We start from the raw sequence: 8,261 nt of genomic DNA, 5'->3' as shown, positions 1-8,261 counted from the left end.
CCACGCGACGCACAGGTCACCGCGAGGGGCGGGCGCGCCTCCACGCTGCCCCCCACCCGACGCCGCCGAGCTGTGCCGCTGTTTTCTTCAAACCGCCCCCCCCCCAATAAAACGCTTGTCTCCCCATTCGGGTTCCCAAAATAGCTCGGGCGCTATAAACACCAAAATAAGCCTGAATTGTCTTCTTTCAACCCTGCCTTTGACTTTACATTTTTGTGCTTTTTCTGTGGCCATACCACGCAGCGCCCCAACTCAGCTAGGCGGGGCGCATTAGCAGGTGCCAAGGTCCAGGGTCAGGGCTGGGAAAACTCAGCCGGTGCAGAAGACCTCAGACTGCGCAAAAGCCAGCGGGTTCTAAATGCAGCTCTAGCTCAGTTCTGTACTCGCCAAGGTTCCGCCTTTGAGGGGTGAGCGCGGGGGAGATCGCGCAAGGCTCTTGGGGAGCCGGGCAGAGGGGGCCGGCGCGAGCAGGAGCACCACAGAACCAAGCGACAACCACAGTTGTCATTCAACAGCTCATGTTGTGCTCTGGAACAGGGGGGCCGTAGTGAGCATCACTTGGGATACCTGAGTTAACAAACAAAATTAGCAAGTATCACGTCAAACTTATATTTACACTAGGCAAAATTTATCACTAACTGTAAACCAATTAATTAGCTAATGTTCAGTGACTATTTTTTTAAGGTACGACAGTTCCCCAAAAGGCACATTTATCTAAATTGTGCTCTTCGGTGTAAGAGGATTGCTAAGAACCAAGAGGCTACAGCTTTAGAAGCCACAGAAGGCTGAACGCTGAACGTGGGAAGACTCAGAGGTGATAAAGTAACTGTGCTGAGGGAGTATGAGATGCTGGCATTTAGCTTTCTCCACTCAATTCAACAAGTAATTAATTACTCAGCCCCTCCCCTGGGGTCCAAAGTGGCTACATGAATGATTGTCATAGTTATGATTTAAGGCGAATGGTTGACTGCTATCGCAACCGTGGTATTCACTCATTTCTCTGATAATGATTGACCGTCTAGTCGAGATCAACGTTGGACGGTTGTTGGCAAACAGAACATCACACAGCTCCCATGCAGCTGATGGTCAGGAGTAAGCAACGAAGCAGGTCAGTCATGCTACGTCCTATAAAGAAGCCTTACGACAGTTCATCTGAGGTGGACAGAAGGAGACATGACAGCTTCATAATTTCTGCTAGAAGAGGGACTCTGCTTGAAGGGAGGGATCGGTCAGGAACGTCGGCGTGACTTGCATTTGACCAAGAATATTTCCACTCATTGTTCATACCAGAGAATGGGGGAAGGCTGATGGCTCCTTGGGGTGAGCTCTGGCTCCACCAGCCACGTCTGAACGTGAATATGCAGGAGGCAGAGTCACGCAGCTCCTCACTCAACAAGGTGCACTTGGAGCCAAGGTCAAACATCCGGACTCCAAGAGTCAGAGTAGGCTGGGTTAGCGGCAGACAGGGGCAGCCATATGCCCACAGCAGGTAGAGCATGAAAAGACATGGAGGTGGCGCTTGAGACACCAGTGGCTGATCCTTATTTTAGGCTCAGGATGGCTGACAAAGTCTCAGGAAGATATGGTGTCAAGCGCTCCCAGATAGACTAAGGGCTTTTTTAAAAAAAAAAAAGATTTATTAAAAAAAAATATTTATTTATGCGGACAGAATTGGGGTACAGGCCAGAAGTGCCGGGGCGGTGAGAGGATTCACCAGAGACAGAGTGGGGAGCAGAACAGGCAGACTGAGGAAGTACACTGCTGAGGGGAGCAGCGGGCGGGTCAGGAGAGGTCTGCCGTGCCATGTGGGTCAGCTCCGGGCCAGGGATTGAACTCGCACTGAGGCAGCTGAAACTCGCTTGCAGTGCTCAGTGCTAACACGTTGCACCACCAGGGAGGGCCCTTTTTAAAAGTTAAATATACCATATTTATAAGTTACAAATTATATAAGTATAATTTCAGTTTTTAAATGAGAAGGTACTTCAGTGTGTTTCTATATGGGCTAACTGTTGTGTAAAGTGATTTCATTCTTCAATTGGTATTGATCAAATGTTTTTCAAAGGCCCCCTGAGGGTGACAGTTTTTATTTTATTATTTAGAAAAACACCAAGTTTATTCATACAATATCTTGGATCTAAAGGCTTTAGGATAATTTTGCCTTTCGATGTGCATTAGTAAAGCAAAATTCAACCTTTTGAATTTACACCTTTAGTAAGATGAACATTACAGATCCAGCGTTACACATAATCTGCAGGGCACAGAGAGCCCCCATCAGACATTCAAAAAGTCCACACCACAGGGGCCTCCCTGGGGCGCAGGTTAAAGACGGCGCTGCCAAATTATTGCCACCCACCGCAGCCCAGCAGTGCCAGCTGACCCCCAGGGCGCAGCAGGCTCCTGTCTCCCCGCTGCTCCCCTCAGCAGTGGACTTCAGTCCATCCGCCTGTGCTGCTCCCCACTCTGACTCTGGTGAGGCCTCTCACCTCCCCACCCACCCCCCGCCTCTCTAGCCCACACCCCAATTCTTACATGCGTAAGTAAATAAATCTTTTTTAAAATCCGCACTACAGCTTGAAGGATACGATAGAGCGGAGAGAGAACGAACTACGAAAGTGAGCGGCAGTGTGCGTGACAAATGAACACAAGTCTAGGAGTTTTAGCGGCAGCAGCCCAGGGCCGCCACGCACCCTGGCACACAAGGACGCCCGGAGATGAGCGTCCTGCTCCCCTGGGGAGCGCAGCCACGGCACGCTGGCCTGCTCGGGGCCTCCGTGGCAACTGCAGCCACCACTGGGGTGGCCCCATCCTCCTGCCCAAACGTGCCTTTGTTATAACGAGAGGCCTGAACATGCAGGGAGGAAGCGAGTGTTTATCTATCGATGCGTGCGTGAGGCGGACACACTCAATTCTGGGATGCAAATGTTTATTAAATAAAAATAACAGTTTCTGAGCCTGGTTGTCCTTTATCTTTGTTTCTTCCTGAAACAAACAGAAGATGTTAACAGTTTGATTTGATAGATGTGCTGATCAGTAGGTAATAATAGTACTAACGCTACTCCTAAAATGATGTGCTACATGCACATCACGAAGTCGGGTGGCTGGGTGGCCAGGGGGAGGGGCCAGAGGGCAGCTGGAAAGAGCATGTCCCTGGACGACCAGGACTTTCGCAAGCTTGCGCGGTCGAACCCTGGGGACTGCCTTACGGCGTCACCTCTGCGCTCCTACGTTCGTCTGTACATACGCAAGCACGTCCATAGGCCTGGAGAGCCAGGCCTCCGGGAGCGGCAGGTCAAGTGGGCTACCAAGGCTTTGGCCCAGGGCGGTTTGTGGAAGACACATTTTGCCTTCCTTAACTAGGCTCTGAGCTGCTGTTTCAATTCTTTCAGAAAGCTCCAGCATCTTCTTAGAAGATGCTCTCTCCTTTCTGCAGACTCCGTGTGTCTGCCGCCTGGCACAAGCTCTGCAGCTCCCAGCAATGTTCCGGGAACACGTGTTCCAAGACAGACTCACAGATGTGTCTTGAAAAGAGGATTCTGCTGCGATAAGTTTAGCAGATGTATGAAAGGCCTGATGGCCCCCAGTGCCTCTAGCGTTCTAATGCATCCAATAAATACACAAAAGGGGAAAAGCCACTAACTACGCTCCATCACAGGAGCGTCCGGGCAGGTGGGTTGAGTTATGGTTACGGCTGCACAATGGATGAACTGATTAGAGCATATCCAGCATTTAAAAATGGGTGAATTTGATGCTCTACGACTTTTGCCTCACCAACATTGACCCCCACCCCAGAAAAAAAAATAACCCTGTTAAGATCAGTTAGGAGCTAGCAGACCAGTTAGGACACACTTACTACAAATAGGACGATCAAGATGATGCAAGTCGGAATCCAAATTCCAGCAGAAAGAACAGAAAGCTCAGGCAGGAAGCACTCTTGACCCTGACCTTCGGGGCAGGGGGCAGAAGACGGAAAAAGCAGCGTAGGGACGGGTGACCCCACACGCAGAATCTGGAAAGCGCTCTGAAGTTTGGATACCGCCCTTAGGCAAGCTTTGCTGTATGTATTATTCACGCTACTTGCTTTGGTCCTTATTCTCACATATTTTTCAGCATGAAACGACTCAGAAGTATCACGAGCGCACACATCTTTCTTCTTGCTGATGTAACTGACCCTCTCCATTGCAGTGTCCACCATCGATGTCAGCCCTCCGGTTTCTGGGCAGCTCTCTGCCCACCTGCTCTCCCTCCCGCGTCCCTCTCCTGGGCTCTCCTCCTACCTCTCAGCTCCCAGCTCGCTCCGGAACCCCTGGGTGTTCTCTGATTCCATCCTCAATCACCTCTCACACCCACAGTCTCACTCGCTGAAGTCAATGGCTCCCACTGCTCTGTTGTATCCGGGTATGTGAGTGATTTCACTGTGGAAAAGCGACTATTTTAAACCTAAGTGTGAGCAACTTATTTAATTTTTTATTCTCCCAACCGTCTCTATCCCCCTGACCTTTCCTCTCTCTCCTCCCTCTTAACCGCAGAAATTTTTGTTTACGTCCTCCCGTTTTTACAAGCATTTGGCTGTGTCCCGTCATCAGCTGCGAAGTGCCCAAGATGTGTGCTTGTCACTGTGACGCGCTTTACTACTGCACATCAGCGTCTCCACCTCCTTCCAACGACAGCGTCTCACCTTTCCTTGATGAAGAAAACCCACCATGCCCAGACCTCACGGGCCTGCCTCAGCGCCTCTGCTCGGAGTGCAGCCTGCGCCGTGTCCTGGCTTTTCAGGAGCGAGGGCATCACCTGAGGCGTCATCTGCTCCCTGGCCCCTCCCGGGCGCAGGCAGGCCCAGGAGAAGCGTGCTCCATGACTCGCTCCGGCGGTCCTCCTCGGGCAGTGCTCCCGGCAGCTGGGCAGCGAGTGCCCACGGATTTAGCAAGTGGATTTAAGATCATAAAGGAATGTACGTTCTAGCCACTTTGTTTTGCCTCAGATCCCCTTCTCACTCTGGAAGAATAAATTATGCCTAGTGTTTGCAAAAGACTTTGCTGCTTGTGAAGCCTGCTAAGGTCGGCGGTAAGCAAGGCAGGAGTTACTATCACGCTGACGGGTGGAAATACTGAGTCTCAAAGCAGTGAGTGATCCTCCCTGAGACCCGTGGAGGAGCGTGGGGAGCTGGAACCCCCTCCTGAGGCTCCTCCCCGGGCTGTCCTCTGGCCCGCGTGCCGTGTGGCCTCGGGAATCCGAGGAGCAGTTCCCAGATGTGAGGCCAGGCTTCCGTGTAATCGGAACGAAACTCAGATAAATCTCCATGTTGCTGGATTGGCCACCCCCAAGTTCAAGATCTCTGCCGAGTAGGTTTTTATGAACATATGCGCATAAAATAGAAGACAAATGTCTCCAGACACCTCAAATGGCTCCCGCCCGCTGGTGTCTGCAGAGGGTGCATGAGATGCAGAGTGAAATCCACACGCCTCCTTCAGACTAATCAATCTTGAAAGTTTTCTTTTCTCAGCTCTGTTTGCAGGTCACCACAAAGCTGCTTCTCAAGCCAGTAAAAACCCACACAAGACACAGATGGATGGCAAAGGGAGCCTCTTTTTTCAACAATGTGGCTTCCTGTCATTTAAGGAACTGTTATACATGAACAATTAAAATCATATATCAAAAAAGAAGCAAGACTCCCCTGGTTTCCTGTTCTATCAAATTACACCAATTATTTAAAGGCTCCAGATAGTTCAATTCCAGACTATTTAAGAATAACTAAAATAATTTAAATAAATTCTAGACATTTTTACAAATTATAACCACCTTTAAAAAAAATAAGAATACTTTAACTTCCAGAGAATTACAAGCCTTTTATATACCATTTAATAATTACTAACAGCATTTTAACTTTAATAAAGTGTGAAAATACAGAAATGTTATTATCTGATCACTTCTACTATGTGCACTGAAAGACTTTTCAAACATTCGATCTTTAGGAGTTAAGTAATTAGGTGTGTGGATAAAAATCTTAAGCCTTCCTGTTATTATTTATTCTGCTTTCAAACACAAGGTGTTAGCTATAATCTGTTAATTCCATGCAGTAGTTTCCACCAGGGAAGCTACTTATTTATTTATTATTCATCTTATTTATTAGTCAGCCAGGGACCTTTTATTTTACATATTTCCTTGTCTGGAAAGTTTTCCTATTCTATTTTCCAAAGAAGAGCAAACCCCAGCACACACCACCCCCCGTCACCCCCTGCCCACCTTTGCCCTCCCCACCCCCCAGCCCTCTTCACGCTGGTGCAGGACTTGCTCCAAAGGCAAAAATGCCACTAACTCTACAAGGTCAGGACACTCCAACCAGTGCCCTCCCAGGCAAACGGGGGTAAACAGCCATACCACTGATAGTCAAACAAACAAACAAAAATGTTTAAGCATTGCTTTATAAGAAGCATAAACATGGAGACCAAAACAATGACCAGAGATTTCTCAATCTAAAGTAACAGCGTGTGTGTGTGTGTGTGTGTGTGTGTGTGTGTGTGTGTGTGTGTGTGTCAGGGTTTGGGGTGGGGAGTGATGCAGGCATCGGCTCTTCTCTCTCTGACCAGATGAGTGAAGGGCCCAAGATCTGTGGCAAAAGTGGGGCCTTGGGTAAGGCATAGATTGAACGGGTTCCGCTAGGGCCCATTTTCCAGAAGGCCGGCTGAACTTGACGGCAAATATGAGACCGGACTCACGGGGAGGAGGGGCGCCCAGCACAGAGAGGACAGTGAGGAAAAGGACAAGCCCAAGCCCTAGCATGGGCCACGCAGATGGCCCGCACCTTGCTCCACCCGCCCCCAGGTCGGGCCACAGGCGGGAGAAAGCGGGATCACCTCCGGGGTCTGGCCACAGTGCAGCTTCTCAGAAGGAGGGGACCTGGTCTAGAAATGGGAAAAGACTGAACAGGAAGTGAGGAGTAGCGTGAAGGGAAAGAAACGCTGGACAGAGAGAGACAGTAGGTCACCACGTCCACGGGGCCACAGTTTTCTGCCAAAATCTCAGACCCACCTCGTCCGGCTTCCTGTCTCCAGACGCCTGTGTTTAAACATCTTCAAGTTCCTGGAGGCAAGCCTCCCACAGACTACTCCAGGGTCATTCTTCGTTTTAAAGCCTAAAGTCCTGGATTTGCAGGTGCAGGGGACCCTAGCCATGTGTGGCACCGATCGGCCACACCTCGCTGCCAGCCGGTGATTGCACAGCAAGTAACTTCAAGAGCTGCGACTTTGTCTGGATCCTGTCTCCGGTGGATCGTCACAGCCTTGCAGGAGGCTGAGGAGGCCGAGTCGGCATCAGGGACGAGAATGCCCAGTTTGCTTCACATGTCTTTATAGATTCGTCACCGTGGCAACTAACACATAAACATGCAAGAAGTGGTTTCATCACCGAGTGGTCAGCGATGACGGCTCTGGGGGTGCCGGGTGGAGGGTCCCGTGGGAAGTCAGAGCAAGAGCGTGGAGGGGGCCTGGTTCTCCTATCCAGCCCTTTGGAAGTCTGCTCAGGAAAGAATTTCCCGGCTAGGATTTTGCTAGGAGTAAATGTTCTGGAATGTTCCCAGAATTTTCAGCTCCCACTGGGATGACCCAAGGCAAGTCCTATAAATGCTTTTCCTTCCCCTGGAACACGGGGAAACAAGGTACCAACCCGACAGGCTGTTCAGAGGCTTAGAGGAAGCTGCTACCTGGCAATTAGTTCGTGCTCAGTAAACGCTCATTTAGTTCCTTTTAATGCACACCTTACAGCTGGTCCACCCCTGAGCGCCCGTTCAAAAGTTCATTATGCCACAGTAAATTACTTAATCGCTCTCTCGCTCTCTCTTAAGTCCATCTCTTCCACTCTAGCCTTTCTGCGATTCACTGATATTCCTAAAAAACAAACAAAAAAAAAACCCGCCTGAAATGAATCCCAAAGGCGAGACCCCTGAGCGCTCTGCTCGTACAGGCATGGACTGGCCCCGGGTCAGCAGTGTCCAGCCTCTGCCTCCTACCGCTGTCTCCCCCTCCCCACCTGTTTGAACAGTCGGCTTTGCCGAGACTGATGACCTCCTGGCACCTGAGCTGCTCGCTTCCTGGTGGGCGGGGCTGGCTTGCATTTTCTGAGATGGGAGAGCCAAGAAATACTATGCAATGTTTCACCTGGAAATTTATAGATTCTTATTTTAATCTGGGGGCTTTTCAGGAAATCTAGTTTGCTGTGTTATTAAGAATAAGGGCCAGCAACTCACTATCTCCTTTTTTTTTTTTTTT

Source organism: Condylura cristata, unplaced genomic scaffold (genome assembly GCF_000260355.1).
Source record: "Condylura cristata isolate star-nosed mole 26May11 unplaced genomic scaffold, ConCri1.0 scaffold00014, whole genome shotgun sequence".
Classification (NCBI taxonomy): Eukaryota; Metazoa; Chordata; class Mammalia; order Eulipotyphla; family Talpidae; genus Condylura; species Condylura cristata.
The sequence above is the reverse complement of the archived record's forward strand: the minus strand, read 5'-3'. Positions refer to the sequence as shown.